The sequence below is a fragment of the Sapajus apella genome, unplaced genomic scaffold (assembly GCF_009761245.1).
Source record: "Sapajus apella isolate SASKATOON/1434 unplaced genomic scaffold, GSC_monkey_1.0 scaffold38, whole genome shotgun sequence".
Classification (NCBI taxonomy): domain Eukaryota; kingdom Metazoa; phylum Chordata; class Mammalia; order Primates; family Cebidae; genus Sapajus; species Sapajus apella.
In genome coordinates, this window is record NW_022436978.1 from 247,684 (window position 1) to 275,600 (window position 27,917).

General features: G+C 43.1%; 1 protein-coding gene across 25 annotated transcripts in view; it reads left to right on the forward strand.

Moving 5' to 3' along the window:
* The window catches only part of MAP4 (microtubule associated protein 4), a 227,692-nt gene that overhangs the window by 31,914 nt on the left and 167,861 nt on the right, over positions 1-27,917 (forward strand). Inside the window, exon 1 of one of the 25 annotated variants that reach the window (XM_032297907.1) lies at positions 10,940-11,416. The exons of the other annotated variants lie outside the window; for them this stretch is intronic. The gene's annotated coding sequence lies outside the window, so the exon portion shown is untranslated. Of the gene's footprint in view, positions 1-10,939; positions 11,417-27,917 lie in introns of those variants that run through there. 25 annotated transcript variants of the gene reach the window in all.

Below are 27,917 nucleotides of genomic sequence, written 5' to 3' on the forward strand. Positions count from 1 at the left end.
GGCTAATTTTTTGTATTATAGTAGAGTCAGGGTTTCACTATGGCCAGGATGGTCTCCATCTCCTGACCTCAGTGATCTACCCGCCTTGGCCTCCCAAAATGCTGGGATTATAGGCGTGAGCCACTGCGCCAGGCTGAAACTGAATGATTTTCAAAGGTGATTTGATTAGCATTTGAATAGACTGTGAATCCAAGATGTTTGTCTTCCCTTCCCTCATTCTTCCATTCTTTTTTTTTTTTGAGAGATGGGTTTCACCATGTTGGCCAGGCTGGTCTCGAACTCCTGACCTCAAGCAATCCACTCACCTCAGCCTCCCAAAGTGCTGGGGTTACAGGCGTGAGCCATTGCGCCTGGCCATCTTCCATTCTTTTCTGTTAATTTTTGTACCACATTACTCCACGGTGCCCAGACAGCTTTCTCCCTTTGATTCTAATTCATGAGCTCTGGAGTGGAGTCCAGAATCTGATTTTTTTTAAAAAACGTTTTATTGAGGCTGGGCAAGGCGGCTCATGCCTGTAATCCCAGCACTTTGGGAGGCCAAGGTGGGCAGATCATGAGGTCAAGAGATCGAGACCATCCTGGCCAACATGGTGAAACCCCGTCTCTACTAAAAATACAAAAAATTAGCTGGGCATGGTGGCGCGTGCCTGTAATCCCAGCTACTCAGGAGGCTGAGGCAGGAGAATTGCCTGAACCCAGGGGGCGGAGGTTGCGGTGAGCCGAGATCGCGCCATTGCACTCCAGCCTGGGTAACAAGAGTGAAACTCCGTCTTGAAGAAAAAAAAAAAAAAAAAAAAAAAAAGAGATATGACTTACTTATATATCATGCAGTTCAGCTGTTTAAAGTGTACAGTTTAATGGTTTTTTTAACATTTTCATAGTTGTGAATCCATTCTTTTAAATTTATAATATTATTGAGAAAAATCAGGCATGTTATTTGTAAATACCTGTAATATATTTTTTCTTGTAGGGAAAAAAGTAGTGATTTAGTAAAGTAATTTTTACAGTTAAACTAACTTTTAGGATTTTACAGTTAAACCTACTTCACAAATCTGATGCTTTTTAAATTTTCTAAAATTTTTCTAAAAGCACATGCTGTAGCGTTTTTTAAAAAGTTTGTGATACATTGAAACAGCACTAAGAAAATCAGATACAGAAATATTAAATGAAAACGGAATTTTTCTTTCTGTTAAGTGAAAAACAGCATCTCATTGTTTAATTTGTGTTTCTTTTAACGTGAGAGAAACTGAATATTTCTTCACATTTATTAATTATTTGGATTTCTATGAAGAGTTTGTGTCCTGGACTTATTTTTCTGTTGGGTCGTTGATAGTTTTCCTATTTGTTTCTGAGAGCACTTAGTATATTATAAAAATTAATCCTGGCTGGGCGCGGTGGCTCAAGCCTGTAATCCCAGCACTTTGGGAGGCTGAGGCGGGTGGATCACGAAGTCAGCAGATCGAGACCATCCTGGTCAACATGGTGAAACCCCGTCTCTACAAAAACACAAAAAATTAGCTGGGCATGGTGGTGCGTGCCTGTAATCCCAGCTACTCAGGAGGCTGAGGCAGGAGAATTGCCTGAACCCAGGAGGCGGAGGTTGCGGTGAGCTGAGATCGCGCCATTGCGCTCCAGCCTGGGTAACAAGAGTGAAACTCCGTCTCAGAAAAAAAAAAAAAAAAAAAAAATCCATTGTATAGTATATGTAATACAAATATTTTCTTCTACTTTGTTATTTGCCTTTTGACTTTACTTGTATTTTTTACATTAAAAAAAGTTGGTTTTCTTTTTCTTTTGAGACGGAGTCTTGCTCTGTTGCCCAGGCTAGAGTGCAGTGGCACGATCTTAGCTCATTGCACCCTCCGCACTCTGGTTCAAGTGATTCTTCTGCCTTAGCCTCCAGAGTAGCTGGAACTACAAGTGTGTGTTACCACGGCCAGCTAATTTTTTTGAATTTTTAGTAGAAATGTGGTTTCACTATGTTGGCCAGGCTGGTCTCTAACTCTTGACCTCAGGTGATCTGCCCTCCTTGGCCTCCCAAAGTGCTGGGATTACAGGTGTGCTCACAATGCACCTGGCCAAAAATAATTAATTTAAATTTTTTTTTTTTGAGACGAAATTTTGCTCTTGTTGCCCAGGTTGGAGTGCATTGGCATGATCTCAGCTTACTGTAAACCTCTAAGAGGTTACAGTAATTGCCAGGTTCAGGTGATTCTCCTGCCTCAGCCTCCCGAGTAGCTGGGTTTATAGGCATGTGCCACCATGCATGCCTGGCTAACTTTTTTGTATTTTTTGTTTAAGTAGAGTTGGGATTTTTCCATATTGGTCAGGCTGGTCTTCAACTCCTGACCTCAGGTAATCCACCTGCCTTGGCCTCCTGAAGTGCTTGGATTACAGGCATAAGCCACTGTGCCTGGCCTAATTTAATTTTTCTAGTCATTTTTTTGTTTTTAAATAGACATGGTCTTGCTCTGTTGCCCTGGCTGGAGTGCAGTAGTGCCATCATGGCACACTGCAGCTTTGAACTCCTGGGCTCAAGTGATCTTCCGGCTTCAGCCTCCCAAGTAGCTGGGTCTGTAGGTATACACTCCCATGTCCAGCTGATTTTTGCATTTTTTTTTTTTTTTTTTTAATAGAGACGGGGTATGGCTGTGTTGCTCAGATAGGCCTCAAACTCCTAGGCTCAAATGACCCTCCTTCCTTGGTCTCCCAAAGTGCTAGGTTTACAGGCTGTGGGTCCAGCTTGCAGTTTCTTTAAAAATTAAACATATACTTCACATACTACCCAGCAATCACTCTTTTGGTTATCTACTCCAAAGAAAATAAAATTTATGTTCACTTAAAAGCTTGTACATAACTGCTCATAATAGCACACTTAATTCAAAACAGCAAAATGTGAACCAACCCAAATGTTTTGTCAACAAGTGTAAAGCAAACCATATGACATCCATAGCATGGAATACGACTTAGCAATCAAAAGGAACAAGCTGTTGATAACATGCAACACCTTGAATAGATTGCAAGGGTAATATGCTTAGTGGAAAAGCTAATCTCAAAAGGCCGTATACTGTATGATTCCATGTATATGACATTCTCAAAATGACAAAACTATAAAGATGGAGAATAGATTAGTGATTGCCAGGGGACAGGAGGGTAGTGGGTGGAGGGGCTATATAAATAACGGAGGTAGCAGAACGGTTCTGCATCTTCATTGGAGTGGTGGTTATAAAAATCTGTACAGGAGACAGAACTGCATAGAAATACATACACAAATGCAGGTTAAAAAAATGGTGATCCTACATCAGTATTGGAACGAAAAAAAATAGTGAAAACTGAATAAGGTCTGTAGTCTAGTTAATAGTTATGTATCACTGGGTGCAGTGGCTCACGCCTGTGATCTCAGCAGTTTGAGAGGCTGAGGCAGGTGGATCACTAGGTCAGGAGTTTGAGACCATTCTGGCCAGCATAGTGAAACCCCGTCTCTACTAAGAATACAAAAAATTAGCCGGGTGTGGTGGTGTGTGCCTGTAATCCCAGCTACTCGGGAGGCTGAGGCAGGAGAATCGCATAAACCTGGCAGTTCAAGGTTGCAGTGGCGAAATTGCGCCATTGCACTCCAACCTATGAGACAGTGTGAGACTGTCTCAAAAAAAAAAAATAAAAGTTATGTATCAACGTCATAATGTTTGAGACCAATCGGGGCAACGTAATGAGACCCTGTCTCTACAAAGTATTTTAAAGATTAGCCCAGTGTGACAGCATGCACCTGTGGTCCCGGCTACTCTGGAGGCTGAGGTGGGAAGATCGCTTGAGTCCTGGAGGTTGAGGATGCAGTGAGCCTTGACCCTGCCACTGCCCTTCAGCCTGGGTGACAGAGTGAAGATTTTGTCTCAAAAAAAAAAAATAAAAAATGAAAAAGATAATTGAGATCTGGATCTACCTGATAATAAAGTGTGTGTTCTTTGCATAGTGCCATGCAGTCTTGCCTGGCAATTCCTTTTAGGTCTTTATTTGGTTTTTAAATACTAGATGTTGCCAAATATGTGATACTACTTTTTACTAGGTGTGGTTAGGAGGCACAGCATCCAAAGCAAGGACATGAGATTGTAATATAAGGAAGGTGATGGCTTGCTCCATTGTCTGTGGCTTTCTTATGTTGGTGTAATGGGAGCTTATCAGCGTGTACCATGATCAGGTTACAGTATCAGGAGCAGCCCTACAACCTATTTTAGATTCACAGTTAATATGATCTGCTTTTTTCTTTGTCCTTGCCATTTTCTTTTCTCTCTTATACTTTTTTTTTCTCTCTCTCTTTTTAAAAGATAGGAGTCTTGATACATTGCCCAGTACAGTGGCTATTCACAGGTGTATTCATAGCTCATTGCAGCCTTGAACTCCTGGACTCAAACAATCCTTTCTGCCTCAGCCTGCTGAGTAGCTGGAACTACAGGCTGTGTGCCACTGTGCCAGGCGTCTCTCTTTTTAAGTGATAGAGAAACCGAAAATGTGCTTTTAAAGAACCAGCATTTTTTCAAATACCAAATATTTGTGTAGCTGATGATTAGACATCACTAGGAGTTTCCTTTTGTTGACAAGTTCAAGAGAAACATCATTCCAAATGAAATTTTATTTTGAAAGTGAATTTTGTGACAAATCAGTGCTAAGAAAATAACAAAATGAATGAACACCAAAACACCAATGTGTTTACGAGGAAACAGGGAAACACTGAGTTAAAATAAGTAATTGTGTCTACTTGGCAAATACTGGATTTTCTTTCCCTCTTGGACTATTGGGTTTCCTCATATTTGTTTGACCAGGTCACCTTATCACAAGAATTCCCTTCCCACTTTGCTTGGTATTTAACACCCTGCTTTCAGCCATCATGGCTTCCTGTCCACCCCTAAACAAGGACTCTGATCTTGTTTGTTTGCTCTCCTCTACCTGATGCCTTTAGGCCAAATTGTTTAGGCTGATGGGAGTCATATTTTATTTTTACGAGATAATTCTGTTGACAATAAGGAGAGATAATTCTGGTGACCATATGTAGAGCTGTCTTCAGTTGAGTCTAGTGTAGAATCTAGATGAGGGGAGAGGGTTTGGACCAAGTTAGATGGGGATGGATAAGAAGACTAAGCACTCTAGAGATGATGATGGTAATATGATTAATTATATAGGTTATAATTTACTGAACACTTGCTATCCCTTGTAACAACTTCATGACTGAAGGTCTTAACGTTTTTATTTTACAGATGAGTAACAGTCATGGAGAGATTACGTACCTTGCCCAAATTTATCTAGCTCAACAGAGGAAAAGCAAGGATAGAAAGTCAGGCCGTCTGATTTTAGAACCTGTGCTTTTGACCATTATACTAGCTAGGGGCTTTACTTTTCTGTTAGAACTGTTCAACAGTTAAAGACCTACCCTGCGAAGTAATGTGGGCATTACTTGAAATGGTCAGGCAGGAAGTAGATGGGTCAACAGTATCTACGTCAAGGGTCCACATACACTCTGTGGTTAGATTACCTGGAAGACGGCTTTTAAGTTCTGTGATTTTGTGATGTGATATACAGGGAGTTATTGCTTTATGTGGTTCTCATATGCACACCTTTCATTTACCATGGTTTAGTTAAATAATACCAATTACCTAGTAACATGATTTAAATTTTACACAGCATATTAACTGTGAATAATTGTATAAAGTACAGAATTCGCTGCCAGCTCTTCTGTCTACAGATAACAATTATGCAAAGCATGAACTTGTGTTGCTTCCTTGTCTCCCAGTGATAAACCCATGTGATAGTTAACAAAAATCGATAACTGATAGAGAGAATTGGCCAAAAAAGATGAAAGTTCAGCAAAGAACCAAAAATTGACAACACTGGAAGTGAAATCTAAATTGAACTCAGATGATATTATAGAAGAAATAGATCACTGAGGGAATGCTGATGCTACCATTCAAAAGACTCCGGATATGTAGCCAAAGGAACTTAGTGAAGGTGAGCTTATCTCCATAAGTGAGGAAAGTGGTTTGGTATAAAAACAAGTGATGCTGGCAAGAAATTTCATAGTGAAAGAACTCTTGAAGGTATTCTGTGACATTGAAAGTACAAAACACAAAGTATTTGATGCTATTCCAGACTCAGAAGGGAGTGTAACAATTTGCTAAGGCATAGAAAAGATGTCTATTACATATCATAAATTATATGATGAGAAGAATGTAAGCACTGTTCAAGCTATCCTGATAAATTTTTTCAAAGAAATTAAACATAATTTTTGATATTTCTATGTCCTCCAGTGCTGCAGTCCCAAACCTTTTTAGCACCAGGGACTGGTTTAGTGGAAGACAATTTTTCCAAGGATGGGGACATTAGGGGAGGGGATGGTTTCGGGATGAAACTCTTTCACCTCAGAAGATCATCAGGCATTGGATTCTCATAAGGGGTGTACAATCTAGATCTCTCACATGCACAGGTCACAATAGGGTTTGTGCTTTTATGAGAATCTATTGCCATGGCTGATCAGGCAGTAATTCTTGCTTGCCCTTTGCTCACCTTCTGCTTTAGTGTATTAAATATTAGTTTTTCTGTTCTTCTAATTTCTTTTTATTTTCCTGTAATTATAACTGACAGAGTTTCTAATGTTTCAACGAAAATTTTTTGTTTGTTTGTTTGAGACTGAATTTCACTCTGTCATCCAGGCTGGAGCGCAGTGGTGCAGTCTAGGCCCACTGCAACCTCTGCCTCCTGGATTCAAATGATTCTCCTGCCTCAGCCTCCCTAGTAGCTGGGATCACAGGCGTGCACCACCATGCCTAGCTAATTTTTTGTATTTTTAGTAGAGATGGGGTTTCACCATGTTGGCCAGGCTGGTCTCAAACTTCTGACCTCAGGTGATTTGCCTGCCTGGGCCTCCCAAAGTGTTGGGATTACAGGCATGAGCCACCATGCCTGGCCTCAACAACTTTTTTTTTTTTTTTTTAAGACAGGATCTTGCCCTGTTGTCCAGGCTGGAATGCAGTGGTATGATCTTGGCCTGCTGCAACCTCCACCTCCCATGTTCAAGCAACTCTCCTGCCTCAGCCTCTGAGTAGCTGGGATTACAAGTGCGTGCCACCATGCCCGGCTGATTTTTGTATTTTTAGTAGAGATTGAGTCGAAAACTTGCTCTATCATCCAGGCTGGAGTGCAGTGGTGTGATCTTGGCTCACTGCAACCTCTGCCTCCTGGGTTCAAGCACTTCTTCTGCCTCAGCCTCCTGAGTAGCTGGGACTACAGGTGCATACCACCATGCCCAGCTAATTTTTGTATTTTTAGTAGAGACGGATTTCACCATGTTGGCCAGGCTGGTCTTGAATTCCTGACCTCAGGTGATCCACCTGCCTCGGCCTCCCCAAGTGCTACGATTACAGGTGTAAGCCACTGCGCCAAGCCTTTTTTTTATATTTGTAGTAGAGACGAGGTTTCGCCATGTTGGCCAGGCTGGTCTCAAACTCCTGACCTCAAGTGATCCACCCACCTTGGCCTCCCAAAGTCCTGGGATTACAGGCATGAACCACCACCCTTGGCCTGGACTGCAGAGCAATTGTAATTTTTCTTATTAATTATTATCACTTTGCATGGTTTCAGCCTACATTCTCACTTTTACAGTTTTGCACTATCATGTAAAATGAAAGCTGCCTGTTCGTAAACTGTGAAGTTTAGTTTTTCTTCTTAGCTTTTAGGGGCACCCCCAAGTAGCCTTTTCTTTTTTTTTTTCTTTTTTCTTTTTGAGATGGAGTCTCTCTCTGTTGCCCAGGCTGGAGTGCAGTGGTGTAATCTCAGCTCACTGAAACCTCCGCCTCCTGGGTTTAAATGATTCTCTTGCCTCCGCCTCCCGAGTAGCTGGGGCTACAGGTGTGCGCCACCATGCCCAGCTAATTTTTGTATTTTTAGTAGAAATGGGGTTTCACCATATTGGCCAGCCTAGTCTTGAACTCCTCACCTTGTGATTAACCTGACTCGGCCTCCCAAAGTGCTGGGATTATAGGCGTGAGTCACCGCGCCCGGCCTGCCAGAGTTTTTCAAGGTGGCTGCACTATTTTATGTTTTTATTAGCAGTATATGAGGGTTCCAGTTCCCTCTATATCTAAAACACTTGCTCTTCATTATCTGTCTTTTTGATTTTAGTTATCCTACTGAGTGTAGTATTTCATGGTGGTTTTGACTTTCATTTTCTTGGTGACTAATGTGTTTATTGGCCATTTGTATATCATCTTTGGAGAAATGTCCAGATTCTTTGTTTGTTTTTTAATTAATTTGTCTTTTTATTATTAAGTTGCCAGAGTTTTTGGTATTGTAGATACAGATGTGTGTGGAAGAAACAAACTCTGTTTCTCCTACTGCTGGTATTCTCATAGCACCCTTCTGAAAACATGTGAGGGGATTTCTTCCCACCAGCAAGCAAGCAAGCTGTCATTTCTGCAGCTGAGAGCCACTCAGTTCTGACATAATCAACCTGGAGATAGCATTAAGATTCCACAGGTTGAGGGCTCAGTTTCCAAGACTGCCTCTCCCCCGTACATCACATGTCAGTTGTAAGCCCCAGCTTATTTTACCTGTGCTTCTGACTGACTGGCTATAAATTGGCATTCCCATTTATAGCCATGGGCTTAACTTGCTAGAACAGCTCACAGAACCTGGAAACACATGTTTACCAGTTTATTACAAAGGATATTTTAAAGGATACAAATAAATAACCAGCTAAAGAGATATATAGGACAAGATCTGGAAGGGTCCTGAGGTCAGGACCATCTCTCCTGGTGGAATTGGGGTGTGCCACCCTCCCAGCACTTTGTCTATGTTTATACTAGTACCACTTTGTCTTGACTATTATATTTTTCTGTAGTATGTTATGAAATTGGGAAATATGCATCTGACAACCTTGTTTTTATATCAGGTTTGTTTTGGCTATTCCAGGTCCCTTGAATTTCCATATGAATTTTAGGATTGTCTGTTTCTACAAAGAAGCTAGGTGTGATATTTGTTTGGTTTTTTTTTGGACACAGGGTCTCACTCCATCAACCAGGCTGGAATGCAGTGGTGTGATTGTGGTTCAGTGCAGCCTTAGCTTCCCGGGTTCAGGTCATTCTTCTACCTTAGCCTCCCAAGCATCTGGGACTACAGATGCACACCACCATGCCCAGCTAATTTTTTGTGTGCTTTGTAGAGATGGGGTTTTGCCATGTTGCCCAGGCTGGTCTTGAACTCCTGGTCTCAAGCGATATGCCCACTTTGGCCTCCCAAAGTGTTGGGATTACAGGTGTGAGTCACTGCGCCTGAATCTGTAGATCAGTTTGGGAAGCATTGCCATCTCAACGATGCTAAATCTTCTGATCCATGAACTTAGGATGTCTTTCCATTTATTTAAACCTTCCTTAATTTCTTTCAGGAATATTTTTGTAATTTTCAGAGTATAAATTGTTTACTTTGGCCAGGCGTGGTGGCTCATGCCTGTAATCCCAGCATTTTGGGAGGCTGAGGCACGTGGATCACCTGAGGTCAGGAGTTTGAAACTAGCCTGACCAACATGGTGAACCCCCATCTCTACTAAAAATACAAAAATTAGCTGGGTGTGGTGGCATGCACCTGTAATCTCAGCTACTCGAGAAGCTGAGGCAGGAGAATTGCTTGAACCTGGGAAGTAGAGGTTGAGGTGAGCCAAGATCACAGCATTACACTCCAGCCTGGGCAGCAAGGGTGAAACTCTGTCTCAAAAAAAAATAAAAGCATAAAAAATAGCCAGGCATGGTGCTACATGCCTGTAATCCCAGCTACTTGGGAGGCTGAGGCAGGAGAATTGCTTGAACCCGGGAGGTGGAGGTTGCAGTGAGCCAAGATTGCGTGATTGCACTCCAGCCTGGGCAACAAGAGCAAAACTCTTTCTCAAAAAAATAACAATAAAAATAAATAGTCACTTCTTTTAAGTATTTTTTTGATGATATTTTAAGCAGAATTGTTTCCTTACTATCATTTTTGGATTGTTGACACAAGTACTTGGTGCATTTAAAATATGATTTTGTTGGCTGGGCTTGGTGGCTCACATCTGTAATCCTAGCACTTTGGAAGGCTGAGGCAGGAAGATCACCTTGGGTCAGGAGTTCAAGACTACCCTAGCTAACATGGCAAAACCTTGTCTGTCAAAAATACAAAAGTTAGCTGGGAGTGGCAGTGCATGCCTATAGTCCCAGCTACTCAGGAAGCTGAGGCAGGAGAATCGCTTGAACCCGGGAGGCAGAGGCTGCAGTGAGCTGAGATTGTGGCACTGGACTCCAGCCTGGGCGACAGAGTGAGACTCTGTCTTACATACATAAAATTATTTTGGGCTGGGTGCAGTGGCTCATGCCTGTAATCCCAGCATTTTGGGAGGCCAAGGCGGGCAGATCACGGGGTCAAGAGATCGAGACCATCCTGGCCAACACGGTGAAACCCCGTCTCTACTAAAAATACAAAAATTAGCCGGGCATGGTGGCACGTGCCTGTGGTCCTAGCTACTCGGGAGTTTGAGGCGGAAGAATCATTTGAACCCAGGAGGCAGAGGTGGCAGTGAGCCAAGATTGTGCCACTGCACTCCAGCCTGGTGACAGAGCAAGACTTCGTCTCAAAAAAAAAAAAATTATTTTATTACCAGGCGCAGTGGCTCATGCCTATTATCCCAGCACTTGGGGAGGTGAAGGTGGGTGGGTTACCTGAGGTCCAGAGTTTGAGACCAGCCTGACCAACATGGAGAAACCCTGTCTCTACTAAAAATACAAAATTAACTGGTCATAGTGGCACATGCCTGTAATCCCAGCTACTTGGGAGGCTGAGGCAGGAGAATTACTTGAACCTTGGCAGGTGGAGGTTGTGGGGAGCCAAGATTGTGCCATTGCACTCTAGCCTGGGCAACAAGAGCGAAACACCGTCTCAAAAAAAAAAAAAAAGAAAGAAAAATATGATTTTGTCAAATTTAAAACCTTAAAATCATATTGGCTTGTAATAGCTAGGAGTAGAGGTGTAGATTGTAGAGTACTCTTAATAAAAGCTTTATTTCATCAATGGCTTTTAAGCACTTTAGGGTCAGACTTTGAGCTGTTAGTGATTGTTTCTGAGCTGTAGTCCTTAGAGATTCCAAACTGATGACTGCATATGTCACTTGTATAGTCAATGTGACTGGTTTTCAAAAGCCCTTTCAGTTATAGAGCAAATGACTGGGCAACAGAAATGCCTTTCATTCATATCATTCTTCTGTTTTCTTGGTGCAAAGGGCTGTAGTTAAGAGGAACAGTTAGATTTTAGTGGCTTACCAAGTTGCTTTAGAGGAAGTCTGTGAAAGGACTGTTTAGCCAAACAGTGTTCAGATTAAAAACCAGTCTGTTAGCAGGACAGAATCTTCTTGCAGGTACTTCTCTTAACCTTTAATGTAGTGTAAGAAGAGTTCAAGCTGTGATTTTTGAGATTAAATCTTAAATTATGTGAGCATGTTTCTGATAAGGATTGTTTTATCTACATCAGAACCATTTGGACTTCTTTAAAATGCAGATTTCTGGACCCCTACCCAGATTTACTAAATCACATGGTGAGAATAGAACTTCATAATCTATTTTAAACCACCTTCCCAGGGGATGTCTACGTTAAAATTTGAAAACGACTTTTATTTATTTTTGGCATTCATAATGTGTTTATTGGTATAGTTTTCCTCTCTTCTTGAATCAGGGTTCTTTCAGTGCTGCCTCTGTCTGAAGAGCCTTGCTTTTCCTCTGGTAGGCTGGCATGGGACAGCAGAGCAGCCAAACACACAACTACTGTTTGTGGATGGCTGATGACCATGGTGATTTTATAGCATTCTGGGCATTTCATGTTCATGAAGTAGGAATTGGGGCTCTCCACCAGGCGCTGCTTATGTTTGATCTTCTCTTTTTCTGAGGAGGGAAGGAGATTCTTTGTGAGAGGCCTGTTCTCATGAGGGGATTGTCAGTACTGGAAAACTAAAAACTAGTTTTAATGGTACCTCTTTCTATTAAGAGATTGGTTTTTACTAGAACTGAAATTTTCAAATTATCAGTCACAGCCAACTTTTTTTTTTTGAGACAGGGCTTCACTCTGTCTCCCAGGCTGGAGTGCAGTGATATGATCTTGGCTCACTGCAGCCTTTACCTTCCTAGACTTAGGCGATTCTCCTATCTTAGCCTTCCCAAATAGGTGGGATTGCAGGCGTGCACCTCCATGCCTGGCTAATTTTTGTGGTTTTTGTAGAGACTGGGTCTCACCATGTTGCCCAGGCTGGTCTTGAACTCCTGGGCTTATGCAATCCGCCTACCTTGGCCTCCCAAAATGCTGGGATTATAGGCATGAGCCACTGCACTTGACTTACAGCCAACTCTTAAAAGCAAAACAACACCAGAGGATAATGGAACAGAAGGTATCAGTGCATTGTTCATAGTATGGGTGAGTATTGATTTCTAAAACTTCTGTTTCATTTATACATGTATACGTGAATATGGGTCATAATATAAAATGTATTTTTTTTTTGTGCCCTGGATTGTAATGAAAAAATGGAAGACTTGAGAATTAGAAAAACACATATTTTTCTTTCCTTCACTCATTCGTACATTCTTTTGCATCTGCCATGCTCCTGGAACTGGGATAGGTGCTGGGCGAGCACCCAAATACTCTGAAAATCCTCTCTCTTTTTTTTTCTTTTTTTTGAGATAGAGTCTTGCTCTGTTGCCCAGGCTGGAATGCAGTGGCAAGATCTCAGCTCACTGCAAACTCCACCTCCTGGTTTCAAGTGATTCTCCTGCCTCAGCCTCCCAAGTAGTGGGATTACAGATGCCTGCAACCATGCCTGGCCAATTTTTGTATATTTAGTAGAGATGGCGTTTTGCCATGGTAGCCAGGCGGGTTTTGAACTCCTAACCTCGGGTGATCCTCCCACCTCAGCCTCCGAAAGTGCTGGAATTACAGGCATGAGCCACTGTGCAAGGCTGAAAATCCTCACACTTGAGCTCACAGTTTATAGAGAGTAATAGGCACATAAATAATAAAGAAGTATAATAGAAGTACATGTCATATCAAGTGTGTACTAGAAGTACATATCATATAGAGTGCTCCTGAACTCATGGCAACTTTCGTAGGGATGAACGTAGGTTGAGGGGTAGGTATTGAAAAAAATGGAGGCTGGGCACTGTGGTTCACACCTGTAATCACAGCACCTTGGGAGGCTGAGGTGACAGGATTGCTTGAGCCCAGGAGTTTGAGACCAGCCTGGGCAACATGGAGAAGCCCTATCTCTACAAAAAAATTAAAAAATTAGGCGGGGTGCAGTGGCTAACACCTGTAATCCCAGCACTTTGGGAGGCCGAGGCAGGTGGATCACTGAGGTCAGGAGTTTGAGACAACCTGATCAACAAGGTAAAACCCCGTCTCTACTAAAAATACAAAAGCTAGTCGGCATGATGGGAGGTGCCTGTATTCCCAGCTACTCGGGAGGCTGAGACAGGAGAACTGCTTGAACCCGGGAGGTGGAGGTTGCAGTGAGCCGAGATCACCCCCATTGCACTCCAGCCTGGGTGATGGAGCAAGACTCTTTCTTAAAAAAAAAAAAAAAAAAAAATTAGCCAGGCATGGTGGCATGTGCTTGTTGGGAGCCTCCCAGCTACTTGGGAGGCTGAGATGGGAGGATCACCTGAGCCTTGGGAGATCGAGGCAGCAGTGAGCCGATATTCTGAGATTGCGTCACTGCTCTCCAACCTGAGTGAAAGAATGAGAGCATGTCTCGTAAATAAATAAAATGGAAAGGTGGAGAAGAATAGCATTTTAAGTTACTAAGTATGAAAGAATTATTTTAGTATTGAAGATGGACAATAATTGATAGAAATTTTTATTTAATATACTTATCCATTCCTATTCATTTGTTAGTTATTCATATGTTACTCATTCTGATGTAGCTTTTGAGTATATAGGATCAATCCAGCACGTGAGGAGATAAAGGGAGTTTCTGTAGCGTTTGTGACAGCTTTTCCTGTTCTTGGAGGGACCCTTTTTTTTCTTTCTTCAGAACTTTATTTACTAGAGTTTAATATCCTTTTTAGATTTTATTTTATGTTGATACTAGTATTACTGTTCTTACTGAATATATTCTGACCACTAAGAGTCAATGAGAGTGTAGGGTGGTGTAGCTGAGATTTGGGGAGAGTCTTAGGCATTTCATAATGGTCCAAATTCTGAATCTGATTTTTGTCTTCAGAATACTTTTCAGGCTATAAGCCAGTAACCTAATTTTAGTCTTTATCTCTCAGCCTTATAATCATCTTTTGTTTTATCTTACTGTAGCCAACATTTACCATTTGAAAGTCAGACAGCTGGTCTACACACCAGAATATACTACGTTAGCTTTTGTCGCATATGTTTGCCTGCTGCAAGCTCTTTTGTTTACATCAGCCACCTTCACTTATTTGGTTTTCACATGCATACTGATACATACAAACTTAGATTCACTCTAAACAGTGCTCTTGATGTGTTTTGTGTTTCTTAAGTGTTTTAGCTCAGAGACTGGTACTGTTTACATTAAGCAGAAGGAACAGCTTAGTCAAGGATCCAGAGGGGCATACCCTATGTCAAAGCATTTGATCATACCTCTGTACATGACACTATCAAGAAGGTGCCCCCTTGAAGCTATAAAGACAGAAGGTATATTCATATACTTTAAGTATACAGAAATATGATAAATGATGACTAACAGCTATGTTTAAAAATGTAAAAATAGTAGGAATAAAGTTAATAGGAGATGAATGCTTAATGCATGGCAGTTTCACTTATTGCATTTGAGGGTCAGGTTGGTAAGTGATGTTGGTGAGGGGAGCTGGCTGGTTACCCAGCCTGGATGGGATTGGATGGCTATGGGTGGAAAAGGTGGGAGGTAGTGTTATAAACAGTTAAACTGGTGTTTAATTGTTAAGGGCTATTGTAATAGCTTTTGACTTTTCAATCTATTAAATGATCATTTAGCTTTGCATAGAGCTTGCTATAAAGGTTGCTGTGAGAGGCAATATTTGGTAGTAAAATAAGAGTTGGGGGGTCTACCACTTTACTAGCTGAGCAATCTCAGACAAGTTATTTAACCTCTAAGTGCCCTGATGTCCTCATTTTAAATGGGGTTATCTATGTCCTAGACTTCAACATATTAAGTGAAGTAATTTATGTAAAATGATTAGAATGGCCTCTGGAATATAAGTCTGCAATAACTGCTGTTCTTTTTTTGGGATGTAGTCTCGCTCTGCTGCCTGGGCTGGAGTGCAGAGGTACGATAACGGCTCACTGCAACCACCCAGGTTCAAGCTATTCTCATGCCGCAGCCTCCCGAGTAGCTGGGATTACACGTGTGCGTCACCACACCTGGCTAATTTTTCTTTTTTTCTTTTTTTTTTTTTTTTTTTTGAGACGGAGTTTCACTCTTGTTACCCAGGCTGGAGTGCAATGGCGCGATCTTGGCTCACCGCAACCTCCGCCTCCTGGGTTCAGGCAATTCTCCTGCCTCAACCTCCTGAGTAGCTGAGATTACAGGCATGCGCCACCATGCCCAGCTAATGTTTTGTATTTTTAGTAGAGACGGGGTTTCACCATGTTGACCAGGATGGTCTCGATCTCTTGACCTCGTGATCCACCCGCCTCGGCCTCCCAAAGTGCTGGGATTACAGGCTTGAGCCACCGCGCCCGGCCTGGCTAATTTTTATAATTTAGTAGAGGCAGGGTTTCACCGTATTGGTCAGGCTGGTTGAATTCCTGACCTCCTGTGTTCCGCCCGCGTCAGCCTCCCAAAGTGCTGGGATTACAGGCGTGAACCACCACACCCAGCCAGCTGTTCTCATTTTTATTTTTAGTTTTTTGAGACAGGCTGTCACTCTGTTGCCCAGCCTGGAGTGCAGTGGTGCCATCACAGCTCACTGCAGCTTCACCCTCCTGGGCTTAAGCAATCCTCCCACCTCAGTCTCCTGAGTAGCTGGGACCAGAGGCACATGCCACCATGCCTGGCTAATTTTTAAATTTTTTGTAGAGATGGGATCTCCCTATGTTTTCTAGGCTGATCTCGAACTCCTGGGCTGAAGCAATTCTCCCTGATCGGCCTCCCAAAGTGCCAGGATTATAGGTGTGAGCCACTGGATCTGGTCTAGTTCTATTTTTTTTTTAATGCCAGACAGGACACCTCTTAATTGGCTACCCACTGGCTGTTGGAATAGACAAATGCTGCATTGGTGTTCCATAGTTCTTATTTTTTTATATGGGTTGGAGTTTCTTTCTTTCTTTTTTTTTTTCTTTTTCTTTTCTTCTTTTAATTTTAATATTTTGTCATTATATTGCATCTCCCACTGAAGAGTTATTTCTTGGGGTAATGTTGGAGAAAAATCCTTATTTTTTTGTACAAATCGGACCCAAGGTAGGTTTAGTGTTTGGACTGTAATATTAAGTTTGCTTTTAAGTGGCTAAAATAGTGATTTTTTTCTTTCATTAAACAATTCTGAAAGTTTTTCTTTTTGTTCACTTGTAGGTAGATACCAAAGAAAGGGGGAAAACTGTAGAATAAGTTACTATTATTTTTGACAGGATCTCACTCTGTCACCCAGGTTGGAGTGCAGTGGTGCAGTCACAGCTCACTATAGCCACAACCCCCTGGGCTCAAGCAAACCTCTCACCTCAGCCTCCCAAGGAACTGGATTACAGGCATGTGCCACCATGCCTGGCTAATTTTTGTATATTTTGTAGAGACAAGGTCTCACTATGTTGCTTAGGCTGGTCTTGAACTCCTGGACTCAAGCAGTCCTTCCACCTCAGCCTCACAAAGTGCTGGGATTACAGGTGTAAGCCACTGCACCTGACCTAAGTGAATTATTTTTTTTTTTTTTTTTTTTTGGGGATACAGAGTCTCTCTCTCTCTGTTGCCCAGGGTGGAGTGCAGTGGCATGATCTTGGCTCACTACAACTTTTGCCTCTTAGGTTCAAGTGATTCATGTGCCTCAGCCTCCCAAGTAGCTGGAATTACAGGTGCATGCCACCATGCTTGGCTCTTTTATTTTATTTTATTTTTATTTTTAGTAGAGACAGTTCACTATGCTGGCCAGGCTGGTCTCAAACCCCTGACCTCAATTAATTCGCCTGCCTCGGCCTCCCAAAGTGCTGAGATCACAGGCGTGAGCCATCGCACCTGGCCCCTAAGTGATTTTGTTAAATGGTTAATGTGTAAGCTGTCTTTTCCCTATGATTTTGTCTTTTCCTTTTCCTTGCCAGAACAGTAAAAATAGATCTGGTTTCCTGGGTTATCACAGCTTTTAACAAAAAGCTTTTTGATAAAATTAGCTGTTAGGTCAGTGGGATGAGATCATTCCTTTCTCGTGAAATGTCCTCTAAGCATTTGTGAGACAAAGGCATGCCAGATAGGCTAACCACACAATAAGCCTAACTCTGTAGTTATGTTTAGGGCAGGAGTGTGAGTTTTCTGTGTAATAGACTACTACTGATAATGTAGAAGGTGAAAGGTACTTGTCATAATACTACGCACTCTGGCCACGTGTAGAAAGAGAATAGAATGATAAAAGGGCTCAGGATACACTTAAGGTTGGAACCTGGGCATAGGCCATCACATCTTCAGATGTGATCAATTAATTGAAAACTGAGTAGCTCTTCTACATTTGGATTAGCGCATCTTTAATTAAAAAGTCTTGGCTGGGCGTGGTGGCTCATGCCTGTAATCTCAGCACTTTGGGAGGCTGAGGCGGGTGGATCACCTAAGGTCAGGAGTTCGAGACCAGCCTGGCCAACATAGCAAAACCCTGTTTCTACTAAAAATATAAAAATTAGCTGGGTGTAGTGGCATGTGCCTATCATCCCAGCTACTGGGGAGGCTGAGGCAGGAGAATCCCTTGAACCTGGGAGGCAGAGGTTGCAGTGAGCCAAGATCTGACCACTACACTCGAGCCTGGATGACAGAGCGAGACTCCATCTCAAAAAAAGAAAAAAACATTCTTAAGGACAGCTTGAAACTGGGAGAGAAATCATGATGTACTTCAAAATGGTTAATTGTATGTTATGTAACTTTTACTTCAATTAAAAAAATTAGGGCAGCTGGAAAGAAAACTAATATACTTTTCTGTTTATATGAAATAAAGTTGTATATTTAGAAGCTTTAACCAGGGCTTCAACTTTCACATAATAGATACTGACTGTAGAAGCACTGTGCAATAACTGATAGTTAAATAGAAGACAAAAGTTCGTACAAGGAGGGCATGCCAAAGGGGACAGCTATGTGGTGCTATTTCCAACAGATAGATATAGCAGGACTTAACTTCTTTACCCCTGAGAAACGAAAACGTTCTAACTTAGCATAGGAAATGATGATCGGAGTGATAATACCTCCTACATTTTCCCTCTGCTTTCTGATTTGGGATATAGGACAGAAGAGAAAATCTGCTTTTAGTTGAAAACTCAGGGATGACTTTGAACAAATATATTTGTTAATCTCCTTGGCCCTTTTCTCACTTTTGAAATAAGGAGGTTGGATTCAAATGCCCTATTCTAAAGTTTTGTGATTTGGTTGGAAATATTAGACGTGTACATCGCCAAGTTACTTTGTTTTGTTTCTGTGTACGTGAATAAGCTTTTATTAGATTTGGCCACTGTTGTCTCTCTGTGAATCAGCAAGGCTAAGTTAGCCTCCCAGATTCTCCCAGTGGTAGAACTTTAAGATTTGAATTTTTAATGGAGAGTCAGTTAGTTTGCAGTGATCAGAGACTTTTTTTTTTTTTTTTGAGACGGAGTTTCGCTCTTGTTGCCCAGGCTGGAGTGCAATGGCGCGATCTCGGCTCACTGCAACCTCAACCTCCTGGGTTCAGGCAATTCTCCTGCCTCAGCCTCCTGAGTAGCTGGGATTACAGGCACGTACCACCATGCCCAGCTGATTTTTTGTATTTTTAGTAGAGACGGGGTTTCACCATGTTGACCAGGATGGTCTCGATCTCTTGACCTTGTGATCCACCCGCCTCGGCCTCCCAAAGTGCTGGGATTACAGGCGTGAGCCACCGCGCCCGGCAATCAGAGACTTTTAAGTTAATTTGATATACATACTTTCTTCTGTATTTATTAAGTTTCTCTGGGAAATTGTAGATTATTTCAGAGTGCAGTTTTAGGTCATGAATCAGACTTAAATTGGAAGTAAATGCTTGTTATTACTAGAAATGTTTGTTTGTTTGTTTGTTTTTGAGACGAAGTCTTCCTCTGTCGCCCAGGCTGGAGTGCAACGGCGCAGTCTTGGCTCATTGCAACCTCTGCTTCCCAGGTTCAAGCGATTCTCTTGCCTCAGCCTCCTGAGCAGCTGGGATTACAGGTGCCTTCCACCACATCTGGCTAATTTTTTTTTTTTCTTTGAGATGAAGTCTTGCTCTGTTGCCTAGGTTGGAGTATAGTGCGGTGATCTCGGCTCACTGCAACTTTTGCCTCCCAGATTCAAACAATTCTCCTGCCTGAGCCTCCCGAGTAGCTGGGATTACAGGCGCACATCACCATGGCCGGCTAATTTTTTTTTTTTTTTTTTTTTTTTTTAGGTAGAGATTTGGTTTTACCATGCTGGTCAGGCTGCTCTTGAACTCCTCACCTCAGGTGATCCATCCACCTTGACCTCCCAAAATGCTGGGGTATGGCCGAGAGCCACTGCGCCTGGCCTCAGTTTTTTTTTTTTTTTTGAAACAGAGTTTCGCTCTGTTTGCCCAGGCCGGAGTGCAGTGACACCATCTCAGCTCACTGCAACCTCCGCCTCCCAGATTCAAGCGAGTCTCCTGCCTCAGCCTCCCGAGCAGCTGGGATTACAGGTGTGCGCCACCACGCCTGGATAATTTTGTATTTTCAGTGGAGACGGGGTTTCTCCATGTTGGTCAGGCTGGTCTCAAACTCCTGACCTCAGGTGATCTGCCCGCTTCGGCCTCCCAAAGTGCTGGGATTACAGGTGAGCGCCACCACACCCAGCAGTTTTTGTATTTTTACCAGACAGGGTTTTGCCATATTGTCCAGGCTTGTCTCTCAAACTCCTGACCTCAGGTGATTCGCCCACCTTGGTCTTCCAAAGTGCTGGGATTACAGGTGTGAGACATCATGCACAGACCGAATTTTCATGCATTATTTATAACTAAAGTTTGTAGTTTATTTAGATTTCCTTAATTTTTTTTTTTTTTTTTTTTTTTTTTAAAAAGATGGGTTTTCACCATGATGGCCGGGCTGGTCTTGAACTCCTGACCTCAGGTGATCCACCCACCTTGGTCTCCCAAAGTGCTAGGATTACAGGCGTGAGCTACCACGCCCTGCCAGATTTCCTTAATTTTTACCTAAATACCTTTTTCTGTTCTAGGATCTCATCTAGGATACCACACTGTGTTTAGTTATCATACTTAGCTTTCTTTTGGCTATGACAATTCCTCACACCTTTCTTGTTTTTGGTGACTTTGACAGTTTTGAGGAGTAATGGTCTAATATTTTGCAGAATGCCCCTCAGTTGGGATTTGCTTGATCTTTTTCTCAATGATTAGACAGGGGTTATGCTTTTTAGAAGGAAGTGCACAGAGGTAAAGTGCCACTCTCGTCACATTATATCAAGGGTGCATACCATCAAATCATGTCAGCATGATCTGTGTGTGTGTGTGTGTGTGTGTGTGTGTGTGTGTGTGTAGGTGTGTTTCTTTTGCTTTGTCACTTAGTCTGGAATGTAGTGCTGTGATCACAGGGCCCTGCAGTCTCAACCTCCTGCACTCAAGCTTCCTTTCAACTCAGCTTCCCAAAAAGCTGGGACCAAAAAGCTGGCACATGCCGCCAAGCCCTGCTAATTTTTTTTGAGAAAGAGTCTTGCTCTGTTGCCCAGGCTGCAGTGGCAGGAGCATGGCTCACTATAGCCTTGGCCTCCAGGGCTCAAGTGATCCTCCCACCTCAGCCTCCCGAGTAGCTGGGACTACAGGCACACACCACCGTGCCTGGCTAATTTTTGTATTTTTAATAGAGATGGGGTTTCGCCATGTTGCCCAAGTTGGTGCCAGAACTCCTGGGCTCAAGTGAACTTCCTGCCTTAGCCTCTCAAAGTGCTCGGATTACAGGTGTGACCCACTGCACCCAGCTGATTTATTACTGTTGATATTAGTCTTGATCATTTAGTAGTTTTTGTAAAATTTCTCTCCACCCCTGCCCCCCATTTTCATATCATAATTCTTTAGAAGGAGGTCACTATGTGCTATGCACACTTAAAGGATGAGGAGTTATGTTCCACCTCCTGGAAGTGGAGTATCTAGTTATTTGGAATTCTTCACTGAAGACTTACTTATTCCCTCTCATTTATTTATTCAGTCATTTATTTATATCAGTGTGAACGCATGAATATTTAATATACTTTGGGTTATAATCCAATATATCTTTATTTTATTGCTCAAATTATTCCAGCTTTGGTCATTGGGAATTGTTTTAGTTGACTCCTGTGTTCCTTTGACTTACCCCTATCATTCCTGCCCCACCAAGATGGAGTCTCACTCTGTCACCCTGGCTGGAATGCAAGGTACCATCTCCTCTCACTGCTACCTCCGCCTTCTGGGTTCAAGCAATTCTCCCACCTCAGCCTCCTCAGTAGCTGGGATTACAGGAACGCACCATCACGCCCAGCTAATATTTGTATTTTTTTTTTTTTTTAAAGATGGGGTTTCATCATGATGGCCAGGCTGGTCTTGAACTCCTGACCTCAGGTGATCCACCCACCTCGGCCTCCCAAAGTGCTAGGATTACAGGCGCCACTGCACCCGGCCTAATATTTGTATTTTTTATAGAGACAGGGCTTCCCCAGGTTGGCCAGGCTGGTCTTGAACTCCTGCCTCAGCCTCCCAAAGTTCTGGGACAGGCGTGAGCCTTCACGCCTGGCCAACTTAACCCTATCATATTTTTTTAGCACTTCCTTTCTGGCAGTACAGCGTACTTCAGGCTCATCTTAAATATTTTGTTCCTCAGTCCCAGAATTAGTCATTTTTCCCAAGAGTCTTGCTTTCTTTTATCAGAGAATGATATTAGAAACCAACATCTGGGTGTGAGGTATGCTGTTGCTTTACTGGGGTGTCCCCTGAAGATTTTAGTTAAACTTCATCTGAGTTTGAAAGGACTGGAAATGTTGTGTTAAAAAAAAATGTTTTGTGGCCAGGTGCAGTGGCTTATGCCTGTAATCCCAGCACTTTGGGAGGCCAACGCCCGTGGATCACTTAAGGTCAGGAGTTCAAGACCAGCCTGGCCAACATGGTGAAACCCCATCTCTACTAAAAAAAATATATTAAAAAATTTTTTTTCTCCCTAATTGAGACAGGGTCTCACTATGTTGCCAAGACTGATCTCAAACTCTTAGCCTCAAATGATCCTCCTACCTCAGCCTCTCAAAGTGGTGGGATTACAGGTGTTAGCCACCACACCTGGCTAGAAATGCACCACACACACACACACACACACACACACACACACGCACGCACGCACGTTTTTTGAGATGAGGTCTTGCTCTGTTGCCAGGCTGGAGTGCAGTGGCATGATCTTGGCTCATTGCAACCTCCACCTTCCAGGTTCAAGTGATTCCCCTGCCTCAGCCTCCTGAGTAGCTGGGACTACAGGTGTGTGCCACCCTGCCCAGCTAACTTTGTATTTTAGTAGAGATGGGGTTTCACCGTGTTGGCCAGGATGGTCTCGATCTCCTCATCTTATCTGCCTGACTCGGTCTCCCAAAGTGCTAGGATTACAGGCGTGAGCCACTGCGCCCCACCTGCCTCTTTTTACTACAGTGTTATTACTACTAGAAGTAGATCTTAAAATATCATGTAAGATCTCTGCCATTATATTAGTTGTCTATAGCTACATGTATAGGATTTTAAACCATTCAGATTACTGCTTTAGGAATCAGTATACATTCTTGCCTTTTGCATAAAGCAGAGGTGTCAAGACCAAGCTTTTCAGGTCATTGACAAAACTCTGAAGGAGGAGTTAGTGATTATTGCTTCCTACAGAAGTAAGATGTTAAAAAAAATTAGTTATTTAATTTTTCTTTTCTTTCTTTTTTTTTTTGAGACAGAATCTCGCTCCGTCACCCAGGCTGGAGTGCAGTGGTGCCATTTTGGCTCACTGTAGCCTCCGCCTTCCAGGTTCAAATGATTTTCTCACCTCAGCCTTCCGAGTAGCTGAGATTACAGGTGCATACCACCACACCTTTCTAATTTTTGTGTTTTTAGTAAAGATGGAGTTTCACTCTGTTGGCAAGGCTGGTCTCGAACTCCTGACCTCAGGTGATCTGCCCACTTTGGTCTCGCAGAGTGCTAGGATTACAGGTGTGAGCCACCCACCTGGCCTATTTATTTAATTTTGAGACAGGGTCTTACTCTTGCCCACGCTGGAGTGCAGTGACATGATCTTGGCTCACTCATCCTCAACCTCCCAGACTCCAGTGATCCTCCCACCTCAGCCTCTGTAGTAGCTGGGACTGCAGGTGTGTGCCACCACACCCAGCTAACCTTTTTTGTATTTTTTATAGAGACAGGGATTTGCTATGTTGCCTGGGCTGGTCTTGAACTGCTGGGCTCAAGCAGTCTGCCTGCCTTGGCCTCCCGGTGTGCTGAGATTACAGACCTGTGCCACTGTGCCTAACCAGAAGTAAGACATTTTGGATGTGTCACTCAAGTTCTGGTTATGTTCTAAAGGAATTACTGCTAGTTTTCTGATACTTTTGTTTTCCTTTTCTCTCCTTTCACCTTTTCAGTCTACTGTCTTTCTGTCTTCTGTCTTTTGACTGTGATTTAGTTATCCCAAGCCACTAAAACCCAGCCAAGATTCTATTACCATTAAGAAATGTTTAGAGTTGATGTTGATTTAAATAGCTCTATTGCAGCTGTCTCATACTTAAACTCCTGCAACTTTTTTTTTTTGAGATGGATTCTTGCTTTGTTGCCCATGCTAGAATGCAGTGGCATGATTTCGGCTCGCTGCAACCTCTACCTCCCGAGTTTGAGCAGTTCTCCTACCTCAGTCTCCCAAGCTGCTGGGACTATAGGTATGTGCCACCACACCCAGCTAATTTTTGTATTTTTAGTAGAGATGGGGTTTCACCATTTTGGCCAGGCCGATCTCATACTCCTGGCCTCAGGTGATCCGCCCTTCTCGGCCTCCCCAGGTGCCGGGGTTACAGGTGTGAGCCACAGTGCCTAGTCCCTGCAATGGCCTTGAAGTTAAAGTGAGTGAAGTTGGTCTCAATTAAGAACTTATGTTGCAGACATTGTGTGAATGGGTATCTACAGAGGTAGTTACTTTTCAACTCCAGTATATTGTTGCTAAGTAGAAATACATGGTCACAGTCTGATCTTCTGATTTTTTATTTTTATTTATTTATTTATTTATTTATTTTTTTGAGACGGAGTTTCACTCATGTTACCCAGGCTGGAGTGCAATGGCACGATCTCGGCTCACCGCAACCTCCGCCTCCCGGGTTCAGGCAATTCTCCTGCCTCAGCCTCCTGAGTAGCTGGGATTACAGGCACGCACCACCATGCCCAGCTAATTTTTTGTATTTTTAGTAGAGACGGGGTTTCACCATGTTGACCAGGACGGTCTCGATCTCTCGACCTCATGATCCACCCGCCTCGGCCTCCCAAAGTGCAGGGATTACAGGCTTGAGCCACCGCGCCCGGCGTGATTTTTTATTTTTTTTGAGGCAGGGTGTTGCATTGTTACCCAAGGCTGAGGTGCAGTGCTGTAATCATCGCTCACTGCAGCCTTGACCTCCTGGGCTCAAGCAATCCTCCTACCTCAATCTCCTGAGAAGCTGGAACCAAGATACATACTCAGCTAATTTTTAAATTTTTTTGTAGACATGGAGTTTCACTATGCTGCTCAGGCATGTCTTGGGCTCCTGGGGTCAAGTGATCCTTCTACTTCAGCCTCCCAAAGTGCTGGGATTACAGGCATGAGCCACCACACGTGGCCCTGTGTTTTTAAAAAAAGTTGTAAATTGGTATTTTCATGCAAAGATTACCGATTTTGGAGATATTGGCTCTTTTTCAAAACACTGTTGTGGGCCACTGCACTGAGGGGCCTATTTGACCTAGGTTTGCACTCTGAACTGGTGCTTCTTTTGTGGGTTCAGTGAGTATTCATCTTGGGGAGGGAACTCTGGGCTTGGTGGGAGTTGGGAGACCTTTGTCCTGCTCGTAGCTTTGTCTCTAGTTGGCTAGATAGCTTTGGGCAAAGGGAAACATATTGGATCTCTCTCTTTTCTGAGTTTTAAAATTTGAAAGTAAACTGGAAAATTTAAGGCTCTCTTTTACTCTTTTTTATTTTATATTTTCATACATGTATTTACTTGAGCTGTGAAAGAATGACCATTTATGAGTTGGGGACATCAGTAAGTCTTACTAGTCTAAGTGTTTTCTCTAGGTGTACTTTTTTCTAAGCTACAGAAGATTCTCCCCTGCTTTTTGGACTCTTGGCATACTTGCTGCCTCTGATCATTATCTGGCAGATGTGTACATATTAATGGGTGATCCATAAGTTTCTGTTTTTTCAAGTAAATTGATTCTAATTCAATTAAAGCTGTATTGATATGTGGATTTTGGGGGCGTAGTTGTGGTGATGGGTGGAAATTGTAAAGCTGACAATGACAGTATTTTTTTTAGTTATGGAGAACATTTTAATGCTTTATTTCAGGAACCTCTAAGTCAGATGATGATGATGATGATTATTATTATTATTTAGGCAGAGTTTCATGCTTGTAGTCCAGGCTGGAGTGCACTGGTGCGATCTCTGCTCACTGCAACCTCTGCTTCCCAGGTTCAAGCAATTCCCCTGCCTCAGCCTCCCAAGTAGCTGAGATTACACGTGTGCGCCACGATGCCTGGCTAATTTTTGTAATTCTAGTAGAAACGGGGTTTCATCACATTGGCCAGGCTGGTCTTGAACTCCTGAGCTCAGGTGATCTGCCCGCCCTCACCTCCCAAAGGACTGGGATTACAAGGTTGAGCCACTACATCCAGCCGAGCCAGCATATTATTTCTTCTTATAAAAAGATATCATGGGTCAGACACATGGCTCATGCCTGTAATCCCAGCACTTTGGGAGGCTGAGGCAGGTGGATCATGAGGTCAGGAGATCAAGACCATCCTGGTCAACATGGTGAAACCCCATCTCTTTAAAAAAAAAAAAAAAAGACATCTTGGTGGCTCAGGCCTGTAATCCCGGCACTTTGGGAGGTCAAGGTGGGTGGATCACCTGAGGTCAGGAGTTGAAGATCAGCCTGCCTGACGTGGTGAAACCCCGTCTCTACTAATAATACAAAAATAGTCCAGTGTGGTGGTGCAGGCCTGTAGTCCCAGCTACTTGGGAGGCTGAGGCCTGAGAATCACTTGAACCTGGAAGGTGGAGGTTGTAGTGAGCCGAGATCACGCCATTGCATTCCAGCCTGGGCAACAGAGAGAGACTCTGTCTCAAAAAAAAAAAAAAAGTTCGTGTATGTATGTATACCTAATAAAAATTAGTGCTTTATAAAAACGCAGAGCTTGTCACTGGGCATGGTGACTCACGCTTGGAATCCCAGCACTTTGGGAGGCAGAGGCAGGTGGATCATGAGGTCAGGAGTTCAAGACCAGTCTGGCCCACATAGTGAAACCCCGTCTCTACTAAAAATACAAAAATGGCCGGTCATGGTGGCTCACGCCTATAATCCCAGCACTTTGGGAGGCCAAGGTGGGCGGATTATGAGGTCAAGAGATCGAGACCATCCTGGTCAACATGGTGAAACCCCATCTCTACTAAAAATAAAAAAATTAGCTGGGCATGGTGGCATACGCCTGTAGTCCTAGCTACTCGGAGGCTGAGGCAGGAGAGTTGCCTGAACCCGGGAGGCAGATGTTGCAGTGAGCCGAGATCGCGCCAATGCACTCCAGTTTGGCGCCTGGCAACAGAGTCAGACTCTGTCTCAAAAAAAAAAAAAAAAAAAAAAAAAAATTAGTTGCGCATGGTGGTGGGCACCTGTAATCCCAGCTACTTGGGAGGCTGAGGCAGGAGAATTGCTTCAACACGGGAGGTGGAGGTTGCAGTGAGTGGAAGGGTGCCATTGCACTCCAGCCTGGGCGACAGAGTAAGACTTCATCTCAGGAAAAACAAAAAAACTGCAGTGTTTGTCATTTACTATTAAGTCAAGCCATATGAAGTCACATTTTGTCAGTAAATTAATGATCAAACATCAACCATCTTATATAGTGCTCTCTAATAGATACTCAAGACATTTTGTCAACATGAACAGAGTCAAATCATAAAATGGTAGACTGAGAAAGAACTTCATGGAGAATTCTTTTTTTTTTTGAGATGGAGTTTCGCTCTTGTTACCCAGGCTGGAGTGCAATGGCGCGATCTCGGCTCACCGCAACCTCCGCCTCCTGGGTTCAGGCAATTCTCCTGCCTCAGCCTCCTGAGTAGCTGGGATTACAGGCACACACCACCATGCCCAGCTAATGTTTTGTATTTTTAGTAGAGACGGGGTTTCACCATGCTGACCAGGATGGTCTCGATCTCTTGACCTCGTGATCCACCCGCCTCGGCCTCCCAGAGTGCTGGGATTACAGGCTTGAGCCACCGCGCCCGGCCCGGAGAATTCTTTTCTTACCAACAGAGGTGATCAGGAGGTTGAGGTTGTAGTAAGTCATGGTCAGGCCACTGCACTCTAGCCTGGGCACCAGAGTGAGACCCTGTCTCAAAAAAAAAAAAAAAAAAACCCAATGTGGTCAGCCTGCGAGGAGCTAGTGGGATCCAGAATTCTTTCTTTTGGCCTCTTTTCTTTTTTGAGACGGAGACTTGCACTGTTGCCAGGGCTGGAG